General features: G+C 40.1%; 1 protein-coding gene across 6 annotated transcripts in view; it reads left to right on the top strand.

The window, feature by feature from the left end:
- Positions 1-25,836, top strand: part of RALY (RALY heterogeneous nuclear ribonucleoprotein) — a 211,950-nt gene that overhangs the window by 68,218 nt on the left and 117,896 nt on the right. Inside the window, exon 3 of one of the 6 annotated variants that reach the window (XM_088480647.1) lies at positions 18,746-18,805. The exons of 4 other annotated variants lie outside the window; for them this stretch is intronic. The gene's annotated coding sequence lies outside the window, so the exon portion shown is untranslated. Of the gene's footprint in view, positions 1-18,745; positions 18,806-19,016; positions 19,035-25,836 lie in introns of those variants that run through there. One more of the 6 variants, XM_088480650.1, reaches the window with a different exon arrangement.

Below are 25,836 nucleotides of genomic sequence, written 5' to 3'. Positions count from 1 at the left end.
ATCATATCATTTCTTAGGCCCTCAACAAAAGTTGCTGATTGTCGCTTTATCTGTTCTTGGGTCTAGGATTCTGTATGCTTTGGAACTCTCATTGTAACCAACAAGAATATCTCCCACTTTGTATTTGCCATATTTTTCTTCAGGAATATAAACAAATGCTTTGCACCAAAATACTCTGATTTTAAGATACGTTTCTCACTATACCAAAATTACTACACTATTCTGAAGAATAATCTATTTTGCAAGTGAGTAGCTGTCATTTGTTTCACCCCAGTATTTTTCAGACAGTCTGGAGTGAGCATGCTTCTAATCGTTTCAGTCAGACTTCTGTTTTTTCAGCTATGCCATTTTGTTCTGGTGTATGTGGAACTGTCTTTTGATATGCCGTGTCATGTTGTCTCATGATTTTCTATTTTATGTCCTGAAAATTCACCTCCTTTGTCACTTTAAAATGTGAGTGGATTTTGCTGAAACTTGTTACTTGTTATTGGCATATAGGGGCCTATTCATCATAACTAAACTTTCCCTGGAGGTAAGTAGGTTTAGAACTCGCATGGAGTTCTACCTAATTACCGGAGGAATTCATCATTCCTCCTCCCTATAACTATCTATTCCGAAAAGCTGTCATGTTTGCGATGACAGCTTTTCGGGAAATAGATCGTTATCCCTCTCTACACTAACTTATCACATCTGTAGGCAGTGCTGCGCATGCGCTGTTACATCTGTAAAACCAGCGCATGCGCAGCACTGCCTACAGATGCAGTAAGTTTGTGTCCCCCCCCTCCGCTCACCTGCCCCCCCTCCCCCCACCCGCTCATCTCACCCCCGTTCATCACTTACCTGCCCGCGCAGCAGCCTCTGGTTCCGTCTGCTATGCGGTCATGTGGTCTCCCAGCAGCACACAGTACTGTTTAGAAAAAAAAAATCTTTTTTTTCTAAACTTTATTGTGTTCTGCTGGTAGAACACATGACCGCATAGCAGAAGGAGCCAGAGGATGCACCAGAGCGCCGGAGGGAGACGCCGGGGGACCTGCACATGCTGACACAGGTGTTACCTGCTATTCGCCACCTCACAGTGGCGAATAGTAACTACATCAAATTTCTGAAAATACATCATTTTCGGAATTTAATGAATACCATAATTTCCATATCCCCATACTAATGTATGGGGAGTGTGGAAATTAACGCAGGGGGACTTAGCAAGGAGATATCAGTGTTATCTTCTGTGCTAAGTATCTTCATGAATACTAAAATAACATTAATTAAGGAAAATGTCCTTAAAAACGTTATTTTTGTGTTGATGAAAAGGCCCCATAGTCATGTATTTACTACAATACTTCATCAGCTAAATTCCAACACCAATAGCATGTATGGTAGCATTCCAGCTAGGCTGTTTTACGACACGCCGCACCCTGCACGATTTCAAAAGGGCAGAATGCACCCTGCCCCTTTTTGCAGCAACAGCGAAAACAGCCTGTGGGTGCCGTCCCCACCCGCAGGCTGCAATGTCTCGCAGGTGGGAATAACTGCTGTGTCACGATCACCGCCGGCAAATAGATGCTGGGCGCATGCGTCTGGCATCTATTCACAGAGAAGGGAGAGCTTGGGGCCAGCGTGGCATGTCTGTAAGTGCTGGGCACGCCCCCAAGAGTGAAGAAAGGTGAAGTGTCTTAATGACATGTCCCCATTTCTCGTGGCCACACCCCTTTTCGCATCGGAGTGCCCTTTCTCTGGGTGTGGCGCCCTGCCTGGCACCGGATCTAGAGTGAACTCTAAGAATGGTGATTTCTATTTAAACTTTTCAATGACAAGGACACAGGATAATTCTTCCACATGGGAGCATAGGAGAAAAGCGTTTTGTGACTGTCTGTCATTTTGAAACAGGGCTATAAGCTACAGTATTGCAGTGTTCCTCAACGTATATCTATATATCATTAGGATGGCAAATGTTTGTTCAGAACCTAACATTCTTGCCTTCTAATCAGAATAAATATTTCCCAAGAAATCCCGTTCAGAATCCAGCACAGCAAACAGTGAGTAGACCTGCCAGCCTTGACACTGGAGAAGCATTAAGCACTTCCTGCTAGTACAATTCACGGTTCAACACATTCGTTTTCCAAAATTAACCACTTTTAAAGTGACAGTAGTCATTAATGTTCAACTGTTTAAACAGCCTATTCTAAATGCTCAACAGTTTTAATCACTTACACCGTTATATTTTCATGCATTAAATTACTTTAATAAAACATGCCCCCGTTTCCAGGAACGCAACCCGGCGCCACCCCTTCCCGCCCTTAAACGGCCGCAGCATGTCAGTCATGCTGTGGCTTGGAGGCACCACATGCTAACATGCAGGACTCATTCTGCAAATGCGCAGACCCGAAAACATTGTATATGTTCGTAAACCATCAGGTTTACGTACATATCTGAATCAGAACCCCGAGTCTGATGATTTGTATGAAAGAGTTCTTTCTTTTTAGTACACTTCCGCTTTGGGTGGCAACTTATCCTTCAATATATTGACTAGGTAGATCAGTCAGGAAAATCTAAAATGGTAGAAAAGGACATGCACCTAATAATGTAATATTTAAGAGCATGAATAACATTATGTAAATGATATATTGCTTGTACCAAAAAGAAAAACTTAGTGATGCTCATCTGTCAAGGGATTCCTGGATTAGTAAACACCCTTCAATGGTCAGTCTGGCATGTGTCTCACTTGGACATGGACGATGTCATCACAGTTCCAATATAAAGAGAATTAAAAACAAAGTGCTAATCTGTAAATCTCAGTGAAGTCCTTGCAGTATAGTGTCCTTTATAGTGTCCTGTAGATAGGTAGCTATGTCAGTCAGTCCCTATGCATTTCGTTTGTCTAGGGACTTCTCCAGGGAAGCAGTGAGGGGCTCCACAATGACCTGTTTTTATAGCACTGTCCATTGTGATTTCTGTTAGGTATTGGACTTTCTGGTTGACATGAAAGAGTGATTGACTTAAACATGTGCCTGACTATGGTTGCTGCCATTTTATAGGTTAGAATAAATCTCATAGTCTATAAAGATTATAGTAGATGCATGAGGCCATATAGTTGTTTGTTAGCGGCTTGTTAAGGAAAAGTAAGGTGGCCATAATCTTAGTAAACAACATATTAGCTGTTTGATAACATGTAAATGGCTACATGGTGAACAGACATATTAAAGAGAAGACAGCATTACATCAAATATGATTGGGATTTATGTCCCCATGCGGAGGCGGCCATTTATTGGTTAGAAACAACTTGTAGTCAGTATGGGAAGTATAGGCAGCCATTTTGTTGGTTAGAAATGGCCAATATTTAATTCAATAAAATTATATTAGCCATATTTTAGGTTAGCAGCATAGATAATTAAAGTGGTCGTATTATTAAATTAACAGCAAATTGGCATAGATAATAGCATTTTGTTGGTTTGTGCCTTTGAAATTGCGCAATGCTATGCCTTTAAAAGGGATTCTTAAAAAGGTTAAAAGTTGCAGTTTTTTACTATGTTGTACCTATATGAAAATAAAACCAGATATAAAAATGAAAAAAGATTACAGAAAGTGGGCTACTTCATAATTCTCATTCAGTTCTTATGGTGACAATGTATCCAACTCAAATATCCAATACATCTCAAGTTGAGAAAAATTTTGTAAAATGTAACCACCCCTAGGGCACATCTGGACATGCCAATGGCCTTATAAGTCAGATGCGTTAAAAAATGTCTGGAAACTGTATGACTTTCCACTTATTTCTACTCATTATAATGACAAATGTTTGTTCAGAACCAACTAAAGTGTTTAACATTTGTACCTCCTAGTGTAATAAATGTTTACCAAGAAATTCCCTTCAGTATTCAAAGGTTTAAAAGAAAATTATATCTAAAGCAGCAGCAAGGAGAGAGCAGCACTCAGGTTTCTCTAAATAATACAACCAGGCAGACAGAAAAAAACTATCTACTGTTTCAATGTATGAGAGAGAGAGAGAGAGAGAGAGAGAGAGAGAGAGAGAGAGAGAGAGAGAGAGAGAGAGATCACAGATTTCACTGTATATTTTATTCAGTGTATTAAGCTAGAATTCTTAGTTTAATTTTGGAGGCTTGAGTATGGCTTAAATATGTCTAAAGTCATTCCTGGTAGTATATGTACCATAGGTTAAGAACAGAATGTGCCTCTCTTACGAGGCTGTGTGAGAGATGAATTGGGACAAACAGTACAGCTACTTTATATATGTGGTAACCTTGTTTCTTCACAGCAAAGATAAGTGTTTATAAAGGAAAGTGAAAATAATAATGATAAAAATATCGATTTCACCACAAAAGAAAAAACTTTAATCAAATGTGCCCAACCCAGAGGGAGCTGGGGGAAAAATAGAACGAGTCCTTGTACAAAACAGCACCCCTGTCTAAATGAACCTGCCCAATGGATAGATGAGAGAACCCAACTCCCATCCATCATCACTGCAAATAAGGGAAAAAAGACTAAGTGTCTGCAGGGAGGAGGGGAGACTGATGATACTGCTAGAGAACAAGAGGGAAAATGATGATGGGGAAAAACATACATTTTTTTTATAGCCATACTGTGCAGGTAGATTTATCATGTTAACTTTTAAAGAATACTACACAATATCCATAAATGTACAGGGTTAAACGGTAGATGGTGGAAGGCAAGGAAGGTTCACTTGAACACAACGGCAAAAATAATTTGGATAAAATGGTTCTTGGTATGGAAAAACAATGTACCTCATTTGTTCTACAGTGTGTTTAAAGTAAACTAAAGTGCTCAAATTGTATCCATACCTCTGTGACCGCTATGTCTAAGATATATCCCAGCCACTTTAACAGCCATATCAGTACAAATAATAAATCCTAAATTATAAGGAAAGGTTTCAGAATTCCAATGATATTTTCCAGACTTTGATGTTTCTTTGCATGGGCAAATGGCCTGACTGAGCCAATCTCTGTATATCCATAAGGCATGAATGGTTTTGGAACAAAAGAACCATATAGATAATGGAGTCATATAATATACATATGCAAATGGTTACTATTGAACAGAACGCTACTAAATATTTGCTTTATATTTGACTTTCTCAGGCTACACTAAACATTTTATGCTTCCTATTAACACGTTTACAAATAAATATTATGGGCACTCTGTATGGCCACGTGTATTTTCAATCCACCAAGCTGTGGATTTATGTAAACTCATGACTGTGGTAGATAAAGATCATTCATAGCACATTTTACCCTCAAAGTATTAATGTGCCCAAAGCGTGACGATTGAAAATCTTACGTCTTTCAGCTGGTAGATAAGAGTTGTGTTCTGTTTTTCAATTATAGTAACCTTTTTTTTTAAGTACATTCAATGTTTTTAACATTATCTACTTAATTAAACCCATGTTAATTCAAATGGAAAATTAATTGGATAAACTGGAATATACTTATCTGAAATGGGAAGGGTAGTAATTATGATGGACTAACATTGAAAATGCCTGAAGAAAAGCCATCATAAATGTGTGGGCTTCTGTTTACTTTTATATAACATACCCAAAACAGTGCCTGGAATATTTAAATAAATAAATTTTCTTAAAGCGACTTTATACAAATTTATCATCATGTGAACAAATTCTAAAACATATTACTATGCTCACTTGAAAGTTTTTCTTCTGCGGGAGATTCCTCACACAGACAATACTGCCAATGTATTATTATCAACACAGAAAGACTTGCTATAGGCGCTAACAATAGTATACTGAAAATCTGTATTTAGCAAATAAAGCATAGGGATTTTGTTTATATTTTCATCAGAACACTTAAGTTTGCAGCCCATTGTCAAGGGACCCCAATCTCTGCAAGTTTCTACACTAGCATATATGCCCTCCACAGCATTAATTGGCAGATAAATGCACTCATCTCTCAAGTGCAAAGGGTAACATCTAGATAAGGGCTGGCATGTGAGCCACAGCCAACAAGACTTTTTGTAGCCTTGATTGGAAGCAGCCATAATAGCACTATACATATATGGAATTTATATTGCCACACAGCTGATACGGGTTAAAACCTAGCAAGGGCATATTTATTTTCTATATTATTATCAACCTTTATATATACAGCACTAGCATTTTCTGCACCAGTGTTCAACAGGGGACAAAACACTGTAATAAGATAAATCAGTGGTCTTGTGATAAAATGCATAAAAGGGTAATTTCATGTCAAGTCATCCAATACAAATTACCTTACCATTTACTTTTATACTATGCACCCATTTAATACTATAAGAGTGTTGTAAATATACGTGATTGTTTATCTTGTATAGTTTGAGTTATATAGGTTTCAAAATGTTAAAAATCGACAAATTTGGCATTTGTGAGCATACACATAAATCTTATTTTCTCAAGCCAGGATTGAGATATTAAATAAATACATAAATAAATAAATATAAACACAACCATTTGTTCAGAACATAACGTTACAGCTTTAAATTAATATCTGGCATGACTAGGTTTAAAGAAGTCAACATTTCAAGGTCAATTGTTTATATAAGGTGGGTATTTTTCTTAAGCGCCCGACAGAGCAATTTAATTGTTGCTTTGTTCAGGCGCGATAACTGCCAGCGCCTGCTTTTCTACCTGTTTAGTCCTTGAAGCTTTAAAATTGTCCATATCAAATTTGAAGTTGAGATTTCGTTGGGATCTTTTATTTTTTCTAATAACATGTTGCACATCAAATTGATCAGTTTAATATAGCAAAGTAGTTTTGCTGCTTCTAGTTGTTTTATTTATGCAAATAAGATGCAAATTGTGAGCAAGTAAAATGCTTGGTGCAGCTGAATCGCCCTGGACATTAAGCTTCAGATGTGTATGAGGACACATCTCAAGCTTAAGTCAGTACATAGAGAGGACAAAGGGCCTGATTCAGACCCGCTCGCAAGAGGTGAGAGAGTCCAAGCAATGTACGGGCAAGGGTTTTCCAGGAACTGTGGATTGTGGCTGAAGTAGGTACATGGAGGGGACAGAAGTCAAAAGCAAAGGTTTTCCAGGAAGCGTGGTCTGCAGCTGAAATTTGTAGAAGGAGAGGTCAAAGAGTCCTAGGCAAGGTACTGGAGTAGGCTTGCAGCAACACAGGTCACTAGGAGACTTGTTAATAACTAAAAAACAGACTGCTGGGCTGGGACTCCTTAAATAGAAAGACTCTATATGTCGTCAGCTCTCGATGTTGATAAGAGCCTGCAGGGGTGTGCTTTTGCAGTTCGGATCTCTTCCACGAGGGGTTGGGGCTACTGCAGCAAGCCACAACTGTAATGGTGGCAGAAGGCTGTAGCCTTCAGTCGTGTGCTAGCCATCCAAAGCAGGCAGACAGCAGGAAGTGCCGTAAAGACCCACTGCACTAAACCCCTCTCCGGGTGCCTCAAGCAGAGCACCTGATCGAGTGAGTACCACTTGTTACAGGTAATGGTGACAAATCATATATGAGTGATTAGGATGGGTATGCAGTCGGGAAGCCGGCGGACCTAATCCCGATAGCCGGCATTAGGATATATCAAAGATAGTAAAAGTGGATTTCTCCACTAACACAACTCCTGGTGCTACATAACAAAATAATATACAACGTAGAGTAAAAATACATACAGCAAGTGAGTGAAGTCTTACTAGGACTTCCAAGCTATTCCAAACTATTGTGAAACACTGACTTATTATACAGACTGATCCGCCGGGAATTAAGAGGTTGCAACAAAGAAATTAGCCACCTATCACTGACATCACTGTCTCTGGTTTGTTACACCTGCTATGAGCCCACTGTGGAATACAGATGTCACACACAGCGTTTAGCTGCCAACATTGCTATGAAACATTAATTCAACACATAGCTATTCCTTCTATTGCCACAGAAACAAGAGCTGTCCCTGCTATATGGGAGACCGTTCCCTATGGGTGTGAATACCATTTTTTCAGCTGGCACATTTTGTGAGAACCATAAGTTTATCTTGGATATTACCAATAGCCTACACCCTGCAGGATAGGTGGATACTTTATTGGACATACAAGCAACCATCAGTAACCTGTTCTTCCCAACATCACGGGCTTAAACACCTTTGCTGGCCTTCAGATCAATTTTAGGCACTGGAAGACATCCTGATCAAACTTGCTTAAACCAAAATTTCAAATCAGAGACTCCACGGCCTACTTGGTGGGCACTATGTAGAGCTCCATGGCACACACGAACTTCAAACATAGCCAAAAACCTAATCCTGGTCAAACTACACTATCAGGTACAAAACTCTGGCTGTGTATAAAGGCCAAACAGAGACACACACATTCACACACTTTCTCGCTTATTATGTAGATTGAGTTATTTCTAATCACGTTAATAACCTGCATTAAGTTTGCCGATACTTTGAACACTGGGATAGTGCTTTGCATTTCTATTTTATCGATAAAAGTTATTGTTGCTTTTTTTATTGTTGTTTATTTTAACTTATGATTAGTAAGTACTTCACTGTTAATTATAAATTGTGTTAATTATTCCAATTGAGCCCCATTCCATTTTATCGGGAGCAAATTTATATCTGAATATTTTATTATATACTTATCCTATTAAGAGTTTACCAGCGCAGTTATCTTATATACATATTATTACACATGTATATTGTGTGTTCTGACTGAGTAGAAAGTATATCTAGCAAAACTACTGTGTACACATGCAACTCCCGAGTGACATTTAGATGAATGTAACAACTGTCCAGGTACTGATCAGTTATAGGAACATCTGCTAAACAAATCAGATTAAGAGATTAAAGAAAGGTTAAATTTGTCAACACTTCCTGTGAACAACTCCTGTAATTGTAGAAAATACTCTTTTACAGCTGAACAGCTGTTCAAGAAAATGTTAAAGAGAGCGCAAGGCTGCCATCAGTTGAGAAGTGTCAAAAATCTACTCTTTTGTGGTGCAAAAGAAAGCGTAGTCCTTTCATTGGAACAGCGATCAAGCGACAGTACATCACATTGCAGTCTAATCCAGGGATCCAGATGAAATCAAATACTTTTGTATTCATTACTGTGTGCTTGATACATAATATAGTAGCTGTACACTGATTTAATTCCTTAAGAGAAATGAGATGCCAACATTGCAAAAGGTTTTCTACTTTTCTGACAGGTCAGCTGCACAATTCAAAAACAGGAAGAACTTCTCCAGCCAGCCCATAGCAACCAAACAGATGTTTTATTTTTATTTTCTAGACTACTGTATACTAGATAAATGATATCTGGAGTCTGATCGGTTGCTATGGTCAACACCTCCACTTTTCCAAATCACTTGTTGTTGTTGTTAACGCATAAAATGACACATCCCTACCAGCAACAGTCCTGGATCTTCCTGCTTTTAAATGTGTTAAAACAATTTACTCTCATGATTTAGAATATTACTAAAATAATGTATCAGGGTTTTTTTTGTCCATTTACAAGAGAAAAAATCTCTACTTATAATATGATTTCACAGAAATCACCAGCAGAGTGCTAATTAGCACTTCCGATAGCAGTCTCCATTATTATCAAAGGGGTCTATGATCTGACCCCTATGTACTAAACTCCAAAAAGCGAAGCTTTTCAGAGTTTATCCCCAGTAGTTTACACCATCTTCAGATGGTGTAAACTGCTGTAAGCGTATGGAGGTTCCAGGTGCAGGAGAGACATCTTTCGATCTCTCCCCCGCAGCGCCTGGCTGGCTCCGAAAGCTGACACTGTGCACATGCCTAGTGTCCGATGCCCCCGGGGAAATCTTTCACTTCTGTGAAAGAGTTCTCCTAAATTCCAGGGATATAGCTTGCAGGGACAGCGGTTACTGCAACTGCTATCCCTGCAAGTTCCCCTTTGTACAAGGCTGGGATAATTTCATTAAACATTAAAATATCTCCAGCGATATGGATAAATAATAATCGTGGCTGGTCAGCGATTATTAGTACATAGTCTGTCAATAGTCTGTTAAATCTGTTGTAAGAGTAAATATTGTATTGGCTTAATAAAAAAGTTTGTATTACTGCCATATGATAATAATGGATCTGTTGGCAAAGAAAGAGTTACATTTTTGGGAGGTGCAAGTGCATTTGGTAGTATCAGCAGGTGCCGCTTTGTATAAGTTTTTGGCAGACAAAAACACAGTTTGGTAACAGCAGGGAATATCCCTGTCACAGGACTATATTAGGCGCCCTGTGTGCTTTAATTTACATAATGAGAGTGATTTGCATAGGCAACTTGTATAGTGAGTAGTTTGTCTGGGACACAGCCAGCACTCATCACCAGATATGCACCATCCTGCCAGTTGGCAGTATCAATGATGTTGGTTCCTTGCTGCAACACAAACTAAGGTATTAAAATATGCCAGAAAACTCATAGTGAGATTTATTCTCAAGCACAATCTCTCTACTACATCCGTTTTTAAATGTAAATGATAAATGCATTATGTGCCTTGTGGCTCCTCTACGAATGAGAGACTGTTGCAGTTCTGAACACCAAATCACTCATATGTTTGCCTGACTGTGGTGAATGGACTTGTTTTAGGAGGCAATAAAATTATCTACTTATACTGAATTTCACATTTCCATATGTACATAATTATATGTATAATAGTATCTGTTTTCATCAATTACAATGTAGTAAGTCAAACAAATACTGTAGATAGGCTTTCAAAAGAACTCATTACATTCATACAGTAGTTAAAGCTGTTCCACACTAGGTAAGAGACCCTGTACCCACACACCAGCTTGGTACTTTGGCACAACCATGTTGCATTGCAGTAGAGGAAAATTAAGATGAGCAGACAGACTTACAAATGGGAGAGGGGCACGGGCACGGGAATGGGCTAAAAGATCTACTTGATTTATATAGACAGTCAAAAGACTAAGGGCCTGATTCAGCAAGGATAGCACGCAGCTTTGCAATGCAATCCTTGCAATCATGTAAATGCAGCAGGAAGTGTATGACACCCCCTGCTGCATTTGCGATCACAGCCTGCGACGGAGGTCGCATTTCTTACATAACAACATGGTGTATGCAAAGGCAAACATGCACCATTGAAGCCAAATATATTCTCATTTGTTGGGCTATAAAACTGACTTGAACATGAGTATTTAATATACAAAACCTTTTTATTCACATGAGATGCAAGCATTTTTCATATACAGATAATACAGGTTGAGTCTCCCATATCCAAAATGCTTGGGACCAGGGGTGTTTTGGATATCAGAATATTCTGTATTTTGGAATATTTGCATACCATAATGAAATATCTTGGGAATGGGACCCAAATCTAAACACAGAATGCATTTATGTTCTATATACACCTTATACACACAGCCTGCAGGTAATTTTGTACAATATTTTTAATAATTTTGTGGCTCAAACAAAGTGTGTGTACAGAAATGAAATTCATTTATGTTTCATATACACCTTATACACACAGCCTGAAGGTAATTTTATACATTATTTATAATAATGTGTGCCTTAGATAAAGCTTGTGTACATTGAACCATCAAAAATCAAAGGTTTCATTATCTCAATCATGGCAAAAAAAATCTGTATTTCGGAATATTCCGTAATTCGGAATATTTGGATAAGGGAGACTCAACCTGTAGTGTATTATAAATTATGTGCCTACCTGGTTTGGATTAAAACACCACAACAAGCACTATGATTTACTGTGGAACCCTGTGGAAACAGTAATTGAAGCATTGTATTATTATATAAAAAGGGGCAACCGGATGAAACGTCCATAGTGAATAGGTCGACACCATATGGTCGACAGGGACAAAATGCCGAAAGTTGCAAAGGTTAACTGATAAAGGGTCTACAGTGTAAAAGGTCGACATGGTTAAAAGGTCACCATGTTTTTTTTCCGACATTTTTAAGGTTAGGTAGAGGGTTAGGCTGCCAGAGGGGACTATTAGGCACTAGATGGTTGATTAGGCTACGGTTAGTTTTAGGCACCTGGGGGTGGGTTAGGATTAGGCACCAAGAGAAGGGTTAGGGTTAGGCACTAGGGGAAGGGTTAGGATTAAAATACAAATTAAAAAAAGTCAACCAATTTTTGTCGACCATATGTATGTTGACCATTTGAACCTGTCGACCTTTTGACCCTGTCAACCTTTTGAGGTCTACCTATCCATTGTCAAACTACATGGTCAATCCTATATAGAACACCCATAAAAAGTCAAGTCAAAGCATGGCCAAACTGTATGCGGAGGGACATTTTTACAGCAATTTGTCAAAAGATTTAGGTCTCAGCCCCTCAAACATGCTCTTTATTTTCCCACATTTTCCCAAAAATAGTTTGCAAGTTCAGGGATCACAATCTGTTTGGTTGCTAATTCTATTTATACACTTTCAATTCTATGCTCACAACCTGCTCCTATAATTCTTTTCCTATATTACAACACACCACTTGAGAGCCACAAATTATGCAGTTTTTAGGATTATTTAAAAATAAAACAAAATTGTCTACAATCCGGACAAACAATGTTCTACCACAACACAAAATTTCCCCTTTTAATGGCATTCACCTAAGATTAAATATTTGGATATTCCAATTACCAAACACTACCATCAACTTTTTCAAGACAACGATGCCATCTGCTGTCCCAAATTAAATTTAGAGAACTAGTCTCACCATTGCATCTCTTCAACTGACCGGATCAACTCTGTCAATACGAACATCCTTGTTAGGGCCTTATATTTATTTCAGACACACAATGGGGGGAATCGATGTTGAATAGCACCAGGAATGAGTGTCCAGCACAATTCAATCGAACGTGCTGTAAACCCTCGACTAGCAGATTTCTGCTCACATCCTCCTCAAGTGCAAGCAGAAATCCAAGCAAACTAATGCCACAATGCTAGTTGCTGGATTACAGCAAATGCCTGCCACTTAAGTCGTAGAATGCCGTTTACCACCACTAAACCCCTGGAATTTGTGCGGTAAACTACATATCCAGACTCTAGTGCTGGGCAGAATGCGGACAATTGAATAGCTCTGGGCACTCATTACTGTGCTATTCAACATTGCATTCAATTGAATATCCCCCAATGTCATCAAATCTCTGCTACATAGCACTACATTTATTTGGGCCAAAAAATGCCTTTACAGTTCAGTTACGGGTATTGCAGAGACCATCACGGAGTGTAGGTTTAGGCATCTCAATTCCAAACGTTAGTATTTAGCAGATCATTATCCCAACTTGTCTTATGTAATAGCCCCCGTCTGGTCTAAATTTGAGACTTTCCTCCACCTCCTTCCTTCAGTGCCCAAAAGCAGCTTTAGCTCATCCCACTCCTCAGCAGTTTGGATTAAATCAGCCAGCCCCTTCCTCAAATCCGCTTATTCCACTTTTTAATAACCCTATCTTTCCTTTGGTTACTCATTATTTCAGTTTAATCCAAGGCTAATATGTGGGGATATCACTCAGACATATATTCCCTCACCGAACTGTAAGAGAAGTCTCATACTCCACATAAATGCTCTTTTCAGTTTCTCCAATTAAGCCATGTGATGTGAAGTCCATTCACCACCCGCAATGCATTAAATTTGAGACATGCAAGTACAAAAGGTCTTCTGTTCAAATTATATTCAGAAGTTGAAACCTCACAACCAGTCCACACAGATTCTCGTGTATATGTTTGGGAGAATCAATAAACAAAGACTGGGAGAAAATCTGTATTCTAGGTCTATATGCGTATTTGTTAATGAGAACGGAATGAAACTTATTTGAAGTTCTACATCCCAACCTGACGAAGTGAATCCAGAGGTTTCTGACATATGCTAGAGAGAATGTATATTGGAGGGCTCATTCCTCCATATGTGGTTGGTCTGACCTAAAATCTTCCCCTTTAATAACAGATATATGAAATTTGATTGCCTCCATACTTTGTATCATTGTTCCATTTTCTCCCAGTTCTTCCTCCTCCCGATATAATTATGGTGGCTACTCCTCATGAGAACAAACTAATATGCAATCTATCTACAGCCGGTATCTGCCAGGTGGAGGAAACCAGTTGCTTCCTTGTTCCAAACAATTCTCTCCAGAAAATGGCAGATTTACAAAATGGAGCACAGTCCAGTATCCTCCACAACTCTTCCTTTAAGACCAGGTACCCCTAGAAATCACATTTCCATCTCCCTCCATTTTTCATTTGATGTTTGAATAGTCCCTATTTCTTCTCTACATTTTGTGATCTTTAAAATTGCTTCTCAGTAACTGCTTGGATCTTTTTCCCATCTTTAGTCATAGTTACCTCCATTTCCTTCCTTCCTCACTCCAACCAGTCTCCACGTGGAACGCTACTCTGCTATCTACACTCCTCCCATAATATATTAAAATAGTTCAATAAGTCCCAGGGACACAGTTTTGCTATTTTGTCATCTGTTCAATGCTTACAATTATTATGTTTTGCAATATTCATGTTTTCCCAACTGTGCCCATCTATGTATGCATTGCAATAAAACAAAATAGAAAAATTCTCACATTTGCAATTCAATTGCTACAATATCTTAAGGCAACTGTATTGATATTCTGATTTGGACTCTTTGAGAAGGAATGTACTGTAAATCAAACAATTTTTACCCTGGGCACACATCTGAACCTCAGAGCAATGTTAATCCAATATTTTATTTCGAGTGTGATTTTTTTAAGTAATGAGTGACCTCAAAGATATTAAAATTATGATTTCCAGTGCAGTGCAGTGCCCACCTACTTTAGCTGGCATCGTTCCTGATGTCTAAGCAGATTGCAATACAAAGAAAACCTCTTCAAAGCACCACAGCTAGGAAACTGCTGCCAGAACATAATTACCTTCAGCAAAGGCTGCTTTTGTTTAAATTAAAGCTACAAATGAAACCCCAGCAGATGGGGATGTTTGGTATTGTCAGAAAAATAGTGCCTCAAGTTCTTTCTCAAGGAAAGCAAAAAACTACAATTGGTTATGTCAATATATTAAACTCAAAATCTACTATACAGGTTCACGGGAATTAATATAATGATTTTCTAACAGTTTTTCACAAGCAGATCCATTACTAGGTTTTTATAGACTCACACTTTTATAGTCAATCCTACAACAGATGGATTAAACTAACACAGCAATATCTGTTTATTGTAGCCACACAGAAGTCAGTCAAAAGAGAATGCATGTCATATTAATACAAAGGTCATAGATTTAACATACTTAACAAAGTTTTAAAAACGTTTCCAGGGATAGATTTCTGCTGGTTTGGTGAAACTATACACATTGGGGGGGCTGATGCAGGGCGAGACCTAAAACAGATTATGTAGCGATAAGGTTGTTCTGCACATGTATAGAAAACAAACAGGCCCCATGCATATGCAGATTTGCGTGAATCTGACACTTATGCCCTCATTCACCTGGAGGGGTGTAAGTTCATACCAGTTGCCCCGAGGAAAGAGTTGGGCGCCCCCCCAAAAAACATATACAAAGGGAAAACAAATATGGTGTTTATGGTGCAATATACCCATAAAATCACACTTAAATAGAATATATGAATATGATTATATGGAGTCTAGAGGTGTATGATAATTTAAATATCAGGCAACATATGTCCCTGATTCGGCGCTACCAAACCCTGGGGTCCTGCAGTATCAAGACCTAGAGATAGTTCTCCTAAAGTTAGTGCATAGGTACAAACATATATATATGTAGTATACACAATTTGTATATGAGGTATCAAACACACAGCATAACACCGACGTTTGTTTCACTGTGTTTTTACAAGGTTAGCCTTGGCAATGCCGAATCAGGCACAGATGCTCATATACAATTATGCCGGATATATAAATTTTGTTCCAGGGCTCCAGGTATGCTGTATGACAAAGGCTGGTGGCTCAGAGACTCACCGAGTTTTTCAGCCGAGTCTGGAGCAGCATATGCTGGTGAGCCGCCGTTTGTTGTGATGCAGAATCAGCGGCTACCGGCAGGTGGCTCTCTGTACCGGTTGTCCCTTGGCTAGGAGATCAGACAGGTGTCTCGGGTCCCAGCTCACTATTCAGCAGCAGTGGTGTGTGTATTATCGCTTGCTGCAGTGCAGGCTGAGGGGTTTCAGGCGGGAGCCTTCCTGTCCCCTATTGCAGGTGTTAGCAGGGCTCCCAGGACAGAGCCGATAAACACTGCAGCAGCAGCGGGTGCACTGCTGCAGAGCTGCAGTGGAAGATCAGTGGTCACAACGTTTTCCTCTGTGAACCACACAAGTGCTGCTGTACATGCTATAGATGGAAGAGACAGAAGTGCAATGTGGGGTGATGAGCTGACTGCATGCAACCTATAAAAAGATAAACTTTTTCTTTTGCCATACTATTTTCTTTATATGGTAGCATTCACAATTTTATTAACATCATGGATTAAATATAAACTTTGGGAATACGTGGTAATAATAATAATGCAACCATTTAGGAAAATCCCCGTGATTAGCAAGTGCTCTACAGGCACCCTAATAAGTCAAATCTTATCATAAAGACATTTTAATAGGGCTACAACAGATGGTAAACAATAAATAAATAAATGAATAAATATCTCACAACGCAATTATGGTTTTTGTATCCAGCTTGTTAGGATGGTTCTGCTCTTGCCCCTCCATGATTTAATCGAGCTGCCGGAAAAGTACAACGATCTGCCTGCACAGCTCAGCAAACCAGAGCGAGCGACCCATTAAATCATTCAGAGACAGCAGTACACTTTATCATCTAGTAGGAGGAACAGATGCTATTAGGAGAGAGGAAAAGGGAGGAGGCTTTAACCCTTCAGCTAATAATCAACAAAAAGAGAGGAGAATAAGTATGTGTATGTACATATATATATATATATATATATATATATATATACACACACACATATGGGAATTAATAAAGAAAGGCCATTCTGGATAACACTTAAAAATGCTACTACTATCGAAGTATAAAAACATTCACATATAAAAGACCTAATTCTTTTTGTGGACAAAAAGCTGTTGACACCCATATAAAAACATATTACAATTTATTACAATAAAAAAACATTTTGTACAGTACCAATACAATTTTAGACAGTGCCGATTAGGTTTACAGGGTTCCACATTTGAACATGGACGATTCACCCTTAGGTTAAAAACATGTATTCGTAGTGGTGTAGTCACCGAATTAGGATCAAAAACACAGTTACCCTACGTGTTTGTCTCCTTGGAGACTTCTTCAGGGGTTAATCTTAAAAATGAAACATAAAAAGTCCATAAGAAGGGTGTCACACAAATTATTGCATACATGGAATTTACAACCTTATTCAGAACAGAGAAAAATATATATAAATCGGTATGCATCAGGTATATTTACAGAAAAAAATATATATACATAGTAGGTATTAACCAGGTATATATACAGAGAAAGATATATCATAGGTATTAGTAGGAGTTAGATCTAAATAGCCTTTTACATACCCAGGTAGGCAGAGGGACACATTCACCTGTGAATATTTTTTTTTTTCTGTAAATATACCTGATGAATACCGATTATATATATTTTTCTCTGTTAATATACTTGATTAATACCTACTATTTATTTTTCTGTGCTAACATACCCCACTGCATAATTACAGTAATGTTATTTGTATTGCTACTTTACTATGGTTTGATATAATACATGCTAGCTTAATTTAATGCTTTGTCATAAATGTATTATAATAAGGGTCCTCTCTCACATATTAGAGGTGATATTGGGTGACAATGCCCTATGTTCCTCCTGACATATATTAAATGATCCATGGCAAGAATATCCTCTCCATATTTCTGGATTATATAAGTAATACAATATGTAAATAATTTTGGTAAGGGGTATAAGTTACTCTTACATATAAACCAGTACCCCTTTCACATCGCCAAAATAACCCGGGTTATTCCCGGGTTGTTGCCTGGTCGACCCGGGTCGACGTGATTTTTAAATGCACCAAAATGAATAACCTGGGTCGACCGACCTGGTATTTCAACCCGGGTTAAAAGGAGGGTTAAACATGGGTCAGACCCGGGTTATTTGGCTCTTAAATGGTACAGACCCGGGATATTTGACCCGGGTCTCAGAAAATAGTGCTGATTGGCTTTTTCCAGTCAGCTGACCAGCCTGCACACAGAGCACATGTCTCTGAATTTACATTACTGTCCTGCACTGCACACTTTGCACACTTTGGGCAAAAGGCAGCTAATAATAAGCTATATACAGACAGCACAGTGTACTATACTGTACTTTCACTGGAGGAATTATGGCAAACTGGAGTGATGAAGAAGTAATGGAGTTTCTGCGGATCAGGGGTGAGGAAGAAATATGTAAACAGATAACTGGCACTGTCAAGGATGTGATAACTTATCGCAACATCAGCAAAATGTGGGCTGCATCTATGATATGTGCTCTGTCGGCCATGGTTGCTGCACTGCAAGCATTCCCCAACCCCTCCTTTTACTTTACTGAAAACATCATCATAATTGTGAGCCAATAAAATCCTTTAAAAATTACATCACACTGTTTTAACATGGGCAACCTGGGTTGAGTTAAAAGGCAGGTTATTAAGGCGATGTGAAAGGCCCTGACCCGTTTCTGACCTGGGTTGGATCCTGGTTCAAAACCCGGGTCCGACCCGTGTTTGCGATGTGAAAGAGGTATAAAATAATACCAATACCAAACTATACACAATAATAATTCCCCAATGTTCTAATAGGTGGGATCCAGCTACCCAGTACTGATCGCATACAGTACATACAGAATTTGACTATCGGAGGTATGTAGATACATTTCTTCATTTTGAGATCCAATGCTGTTGTTCTATTATATGCATTAGACCACCATGTTAAGTAATAGAAATTAAGAAGTATTACATACGTTATTCAGGTACGAAATCTGCTACCTTTTGCTGAGAACCAGGTGTTTCCTAAGAATATCCATCGTTCCAGTATATTTGAGACCAATTGGAACTTACAATATGTATTCCTTTATGTGAAGGCACAGAGGTATGAAAATTAAAATGGGGTATTATCTCTGGCTATAATAGTTATTGCTATCCTTAACTTGACAATTCCATAGTTATTACTATTCATAACTTGACAGTTTCTTTAGCTCCTTCTAAACTGTTGTAAATCTCAGTTCCTATTAATATCAATGTAAGTAATTCTATGTATAGTATGTTGTTAAAGAACTGTATATTGAAAACAAGTGGATATTCCATGTATGCAATCATTTGTGTGAAACCCTTCTTATGGACTTTTTAAGTTTCATTTTTAAGATTAACCCCTGAAGAAGTCTCCAAGGATACGAAACGCGTAGGTTAACTGTGTTTTGATCCTAATTCGGTACAAATACATGCTTTATACCTAAGGGTGAATCGTCCATGTTTAAATGTGGAACCCTGTAAACCTAATCGGCACCGTCTAAAATTGTATTGGTATTGTACAAAATGTTTTTATTGTAATAAATTGTACTATGTTTTTATAAGGGTGTAAATAGATTTTTGTCCACAAAAACTACTAGGTTTTTATATGTGAATGTTTTTATACTTCAATAGTAGTATTTTGAAGTGTTTATCCAGAATGGCCTTTTCTTTATTAATTCTCCAGTATAAACCATAAAGTTACTCAAGTGTATAGGTGCAGGATAAGGGTGGTTTGTATAACCATTATATACATATATATATATATATATATATATATATATATATCAGCATCCACTAGGTCCACAAATACATTCCTTCCATTATCCGAATGGTTAGCCATGACAGAAAATCTTGGCCAAATCTTCCAATATCGAGCAGTGTTTGTTTATTCTCGATAATCTGCCCATATTTCCTACATTTTCCCAAGACTACATCATCCTCTTTGTGGACGGACACATGCAAAAACAGTGTGGTGTGACCGAAAACTTCTAGTTTAAAAAAATCACATAATGTGTAGCACAGATATTGGGGCTTTTGATTTGCCGAAAAGTCGCCTGGTTTGACATCTCAAAAATATCTGACAGTGTGAATCAAACTTTAGATGTCAGGTAGGATTTCTCATGTGTTTTAATCAATTAAATATCGGTACTAATCCATTAAATTCAACACACTCATCCAAGCTTTTCAATACATTGTATCATAATGGAGCTATGGACTAGTTTTCAAAATACAGGGTTATATTTCTGTATTCATAAGTTTGAAGAAAAATAATTATTTTGGTTGGAACAAACCATGATATGCCCTTTCATTTGAAGCAATTTACCACAGAAAATGCAAGGTTTGAAAGCAGCTGCTTATACTTCATCACATCAACGTTTTATTGCCTTAAACCAGGGGTGGCCCGTGGTGCTGTTCCCCATGGCCCGCCGATGGTTAGTGTAGTGCGGACCGCAGTGAGTGTGGTATGCACTACGCAGAAACAAACACAAATACACTCGTACTACCCAGCGACAGTGTGTTTGTTTTAGCAGCCAATGAGAGTCAGACAGACTCTCATTGGCTGCTGCGCCCACTACCTGAATCAGACTGGAGCTCACTCATGAGCTCCACCTTCCGGCTTCCGCAGTGGGTAATGGGCAGAGCGGGCAGGGAGGATGGAGGAGCAGATAGCGGCAGGAGCGGGGATTCAGGTAAGTTGGTTTTTTTGTGTCTTTGTCCTATATATGTAAGGGGCACTGCATAGGGGTGGGTACTGCATAGGGGGCGCCACTACTGGGGGCACTGTATAAGGGGCTGTGCATAGGGGGGGCACTACTGGGGGCACTACATAGGGGGACTACTACTAGGGGCACTGTTCAAGGGGCACTGCATAGGGGGGACCACTACTGGGGGCACTGCATAGGGGGGACTACTACTGGGGACACTGTAAAAGGGGCACTGGATAGGGGGGACCACCACTCACTACTGCATAGGGAGGGGGACTACTACTGGGGGCACAGCATAAAGGGCACTGCATAGGGGCGACTACTACTGGGGGCACAGTATAAAGGGCACTGCATAGGGGGGACTACTAGTGGGGGCACTGAATAGGGGAGACCACTACTGGGGCACTGCATAGGGGATACCACTACTGGGGGCACTGCATAGGGGAGACCACTACTGGGGGCATTATATAAGGGGCACTGCATAGGGGGGACTACTACTGAGGGCATTATATAAGGGGCACTGCATAGAGGGGACTACTACTGGGGGCACTGCATAATGGGGACCACTACTGGCGCCACAGCATAGACGGGACCACTACTGGGGGCCACTGCATAGAGGGGACCACTACTGGGGGCATTTTATAAGGGGCACTACTGGGGGCACTGCAGAGCGGGGCAGTTATGGGACATAATTGTTTGAGGATAGGGGCAACTATCTGACATAACTAATGGAGGAGGAGGGAGTTATGGGGCATAATTATAATTGTGGGAGGAGGGGGGGCGTTCTGGAACCTAATTAAAATTGTAGGAGGGGGCAGTTATGGGACATAATTGTGTGAGTCTAAATACTGCAGTGGCCCTAGGGCTTCGTGGATTTTTTAAATTTGGCCCTCACTGTCTTAAAGGTTGAAGATCCCTGCCTTAGACTATTCTTTAAACTGACTCTGGAATTGAGGAAGAAATTCCCTAAGGGACCACTAAATATTCTCTTTTCCTACAGGCATCTGTATCAACAGTCAACCTGCTCCTGCAGTAGTACGCAACCTGTAGAACACTAGCTGCTGTGGAACTACACATCCCATCATGCCTTACCATTGTTTTTCTGTTAGGGCATGCTAAGATGTATAGTTCCACAGCAAGTGGAGTACCATAGGTTGCCTTCCCCGAGTCTAGAGCTCAAAGTGCATTTTTGTTAGAAGAACAAAATGCTAAAATTTTCAATCACTTAACTAATAGATCCATGTTGCAATCAGTTGTGACAATCTGCATCTGAAATGTTTCTTTTTTTCATCAAATGCAAGTTTATTTATTTGCAGATTTAAAGCAACAATTTTTACCTTTATGTAGTTAGTTATAATTGTTAAAGGTAATATAATATCGGATATTGCCTTTAAAAAAAAAATCACTGCTATAAATACCAGAGCAAATCTGCCAATAACCACTTTTTGCTTTAAATTAGGATCAAATAACAAAAATAGCAAATAAAGGAGCAATTTGTACCTTGGCAAAACCATGTTGCACTGCCCCGTATTTGTCAGCAACATGTAAAAGCAGCCAGTACAGTATTTTCCCTGCATGCAAAAATATAAATGCATTTGTACCGCTAGCACTGCAATATGGTTTGCTTGTTGTTTTGATTTGCTCATAACTCTGAATCAGGCCCTTTGTGAGAAGCCTGGGGAGGAGAAGCAGGTGGGCAGAGTTTGAGGTGGGGCAAGTTGGCTTGCATCATTAAGCCCCGTCCCCTCGCGGCAAATCGCCACGAACGCCGGATATTTAAAATAGGGGTGGGACTAAATGACGCGATTCTCATAGAATTGCGTCATTAGGCCCTGCCATCAATGCACGGACTCACCGATCCCCGGTAATAATCTCCTAATTCTTCCCACTTCACTAGGAAGAGGGGGAGGGGTTACCCAAAAAATCGGGAGCCTTCCACAACTTCCAGGAGGGTAGGCAAGTATGATTTAGGGGTATATTTCTAAAGTGCAGGTTTTCAGTAGTGGAGTTGTTGCCCATAGCAACCATATTCCACTTATCATTTATCTAGCACCTTCTAGAAGATAATAGCTAAAATCTGATTGGTTGTCATGAATCCGTACCAGGATCTCCAACTGTCTATCACCGGGCAGAGCTCTTTTAAGTGTTTCAGAACCCTCAGGTGGTATATCCCTTTGTTTATCAGCTGATATTCATAGAAAACACTCAGACCAAAAACAGTCAGTGTTCAAGCATCTCTTGTTTCAGAAAAAGGGTACATAGATTTTATAGGCGCATATTACAAGGAGGATGTTCTCAAAGTGTGACATGTACAATTAGCAGCAAGTACAAACATTCATCTGTCTCTGAAACACTACATAAATCACTCCTTATTCCTCATTATTCCTTATCTATCTCAGGAAGGGAATTTAGGCCCTGATTCAGAGCCAGACGCTCTGACCAGAGCGCTCGCCCTGAATCAGGGCCCACCTCCATTAATATGGAGCATCCTCCTGGACGCTCGTATAGCTGTGGGTCACCACCCACAGCATATACGAGCGTGCAGGATGATGGTCGCGATGGTCTTGACCATCGTGACCATCGAAACTGCGAGCAACAGCCTGCGGTTGAGTTTTTCAACCGCAAGGCCAGGAGTGATTTTGGCTCTATCAGAGCCAAATCACTCCCACTGACATCACTAGTGATGTCAGTGGGGCCGGCTTCAGACGGTAGGCGTTCCCTTGGGAACGCCTCCGTCTGGCAGGCACGCCCCCGACACGCCCACCAAAGGGGGCGTGCTGTCAGTCAACATCGACAGCACGCCCCCTTTGATGAGACACTACGAGCGAAGGAAAGTCCTTCGCTCGTCGCGTCTCGCGCATGCGCACGACGGAGCTCCCTCCGTCGTGCGCATGCGCAGTGCAGACCATCGACCCACTTGCGAGCGGACAGCCGCTCGCGAGTGGGTCTGAATGAGGGCCTTAGCTCACAAGGGGAGTTTAGAATGCATAGTCTATGCTACTATCTGTCTGAACATTTCTGCCATCTGCACATTCCAAGGCTCTGAAACTTGAAGGTTAGCAAAAACTTTTCTTAACAACACTTATTAAAGTTGTGAATAACCTTAAAGGCATACACCATCTTGTTACAAAATGGAGTCTATATGTGGATAGCTTAATATCAGATTCCTCAGTTGCAATGGGCAACAACTCCACTTCTAAAAACTAGCACTTTAGTAAATATACCCTTTAATGTCTTCTTTACAATCCACCAAACATGTTGGCCTACACAGCAACTTTATTTGCTTAAATATGTCCACAAAGCACATTAGGAGGTCTATTCTCATGTTTTTGTCTATAAAAACACCCCTGTAAAAGTAATATTCGCTTGTATATTTTAATGTTTTTTTGACACTCAGGACATTTTTCTACTGTTTTTATATTTTCCAATCAACTCCCACTTTAAGACCACCTCTTTCTTAAAATACTGCTCGCTTTTGCATAATTTATGTCTTAATTATGACATTAAGGGGCCATTGGACTGCATTAATTACAGTTGTTACATCTTTATGTTTGACTGCTTCTGTTACATTAATCTAAGCTTGCATAAAAATCTTTCCTACAAAAATGCAAATGGAATATATTATTATAAATATATATATTTATATAGGGACAAGAATGAGTTCTTTTGGCATCTCTAACCATCTGGAGAATCCAAGCCCACAGGAAAAGGTTGTGAGCCTAAAGCTGGGTACACATCTGAAAGATGACACGATCTAGAGACGGTCTGATACGATACAATGATATATCATGTCTGCGTACACACTGCACGATTTGCCATATGTTGACGAGATATATCGTGTTTGGTGAATGTTACAGCACCGCATTGTATATCGCATCATCCCATCTGACATGCAGCACATCAAATGGGATGATGCAATGACTATGTGTGTAAACGACAGATTGGGAGAACACAATGCACATGCAGAGTGGTCGCAGGTACCAAGATTGCACCACATATTGTGTAGTGTGTACCAAACATAACACAACCTCTCTAAAAAAATCTTCTCCCCCTCACCACCAGTTCACCTGTCCAGCAGAATAATAGAAAAAGCAAATCTGCTAAAAAATATTTTGTTTTAATAATTATTATAAAAAAAAAATGCACCACCACTTCCCCCAAAAAATAAAACACATGCTGACAGCACTACAGCTCTCTACACCCCTGGTCAGTGGGTGCTTGCAGGGGTTTAAAGTGGGCCGAAAAGGGGCAGAAATGCGTTCCGTCACTTCTATTTGGAGACGGAACCAGTTCTGCCTCCTTCAGCCCACCTCAGCCCAGCGCCGCAGGGAGGCTCCATTTGCCGGGCACCCACTGAAATTTTGTTACCGGCGGGCACCTGGCTCCCTCCCTGCAGTGCCAGCCGAAGGCTGGAGTTCACTCCTGAGCTCCGGCTTCATGACGTCTCTCCCATAGTTCAGAGGAGCAGCCAAGCGAGCCGAGCGGCAGCGGATGCAGGAGCGGGGCTTAAGGTAAGTATTGTGTTTATTTTTTCTTCTGTGTGTGCGTGGCACTATTACAGGGGGCATTACTTCTACAGGGAGCATTGCTACAGGGGGCATCTCTACATGGGGCATTACTATTGGAGGCATTACTACAGGGGGCATTACTTCTAAAGAGGGCATTACCACTGGGGTCACTACTACAGAGGGAATTACTGCAGGAGACATTACTTCTACAGGGGGCATTACTATTGTGGGCATTACTACTGGTGGCATTGCATAGGGGGCACCACTCCTGGGGGCACTGCATAGGAGAGGAATCGTTACTTTGGGCTCTGCATAAGGGGCACTACCACGATGGGCACTGCATAAGGGGCACTACCACTGTGGGAACTGCATAAGGGACACCACTACTGAGGGCACTGCATGAAGGGCACCACTACAGTGGGCACTGCATAAGTGGCACTACTACTGTGGGCAGTGTGTGTATTACGGGCACTACTACTGTGAATAAGATTGTGCTACTGTGAGGCGTAATTTGAATTGGAAATACTATTGTGACCACGTCCCTTCCTTTTGAGACCACACCCCTTTTTGGGGCGTGCACCAAGCTGTCCCTTTATTAAAGAAGCGATGACAGGGGGGAGTTCCACCACTTTTATAGGACCACTTTAAGCCAGGCTTGCCTACCCTCCCG

This window comes from Taudactylus pleione, unplaced genomic scaffold (genome assembly GCF_031769625.1).
Source record: "Taudactylus pleione unplaced genomic scaffold, aTauple2 ptg000256l, whole genome shotgun sequence".
NCBI classification, from domain to species: domain Eukaryota; kingdom Metazoa; phylum Chordata; class Amphibia; order Anura; family Myobatrachidae; genus Taudactylus; species Taudactylus pleione.
This window is presented reverse-complemented; position numbering and strand designations above follow the sequence as displayed.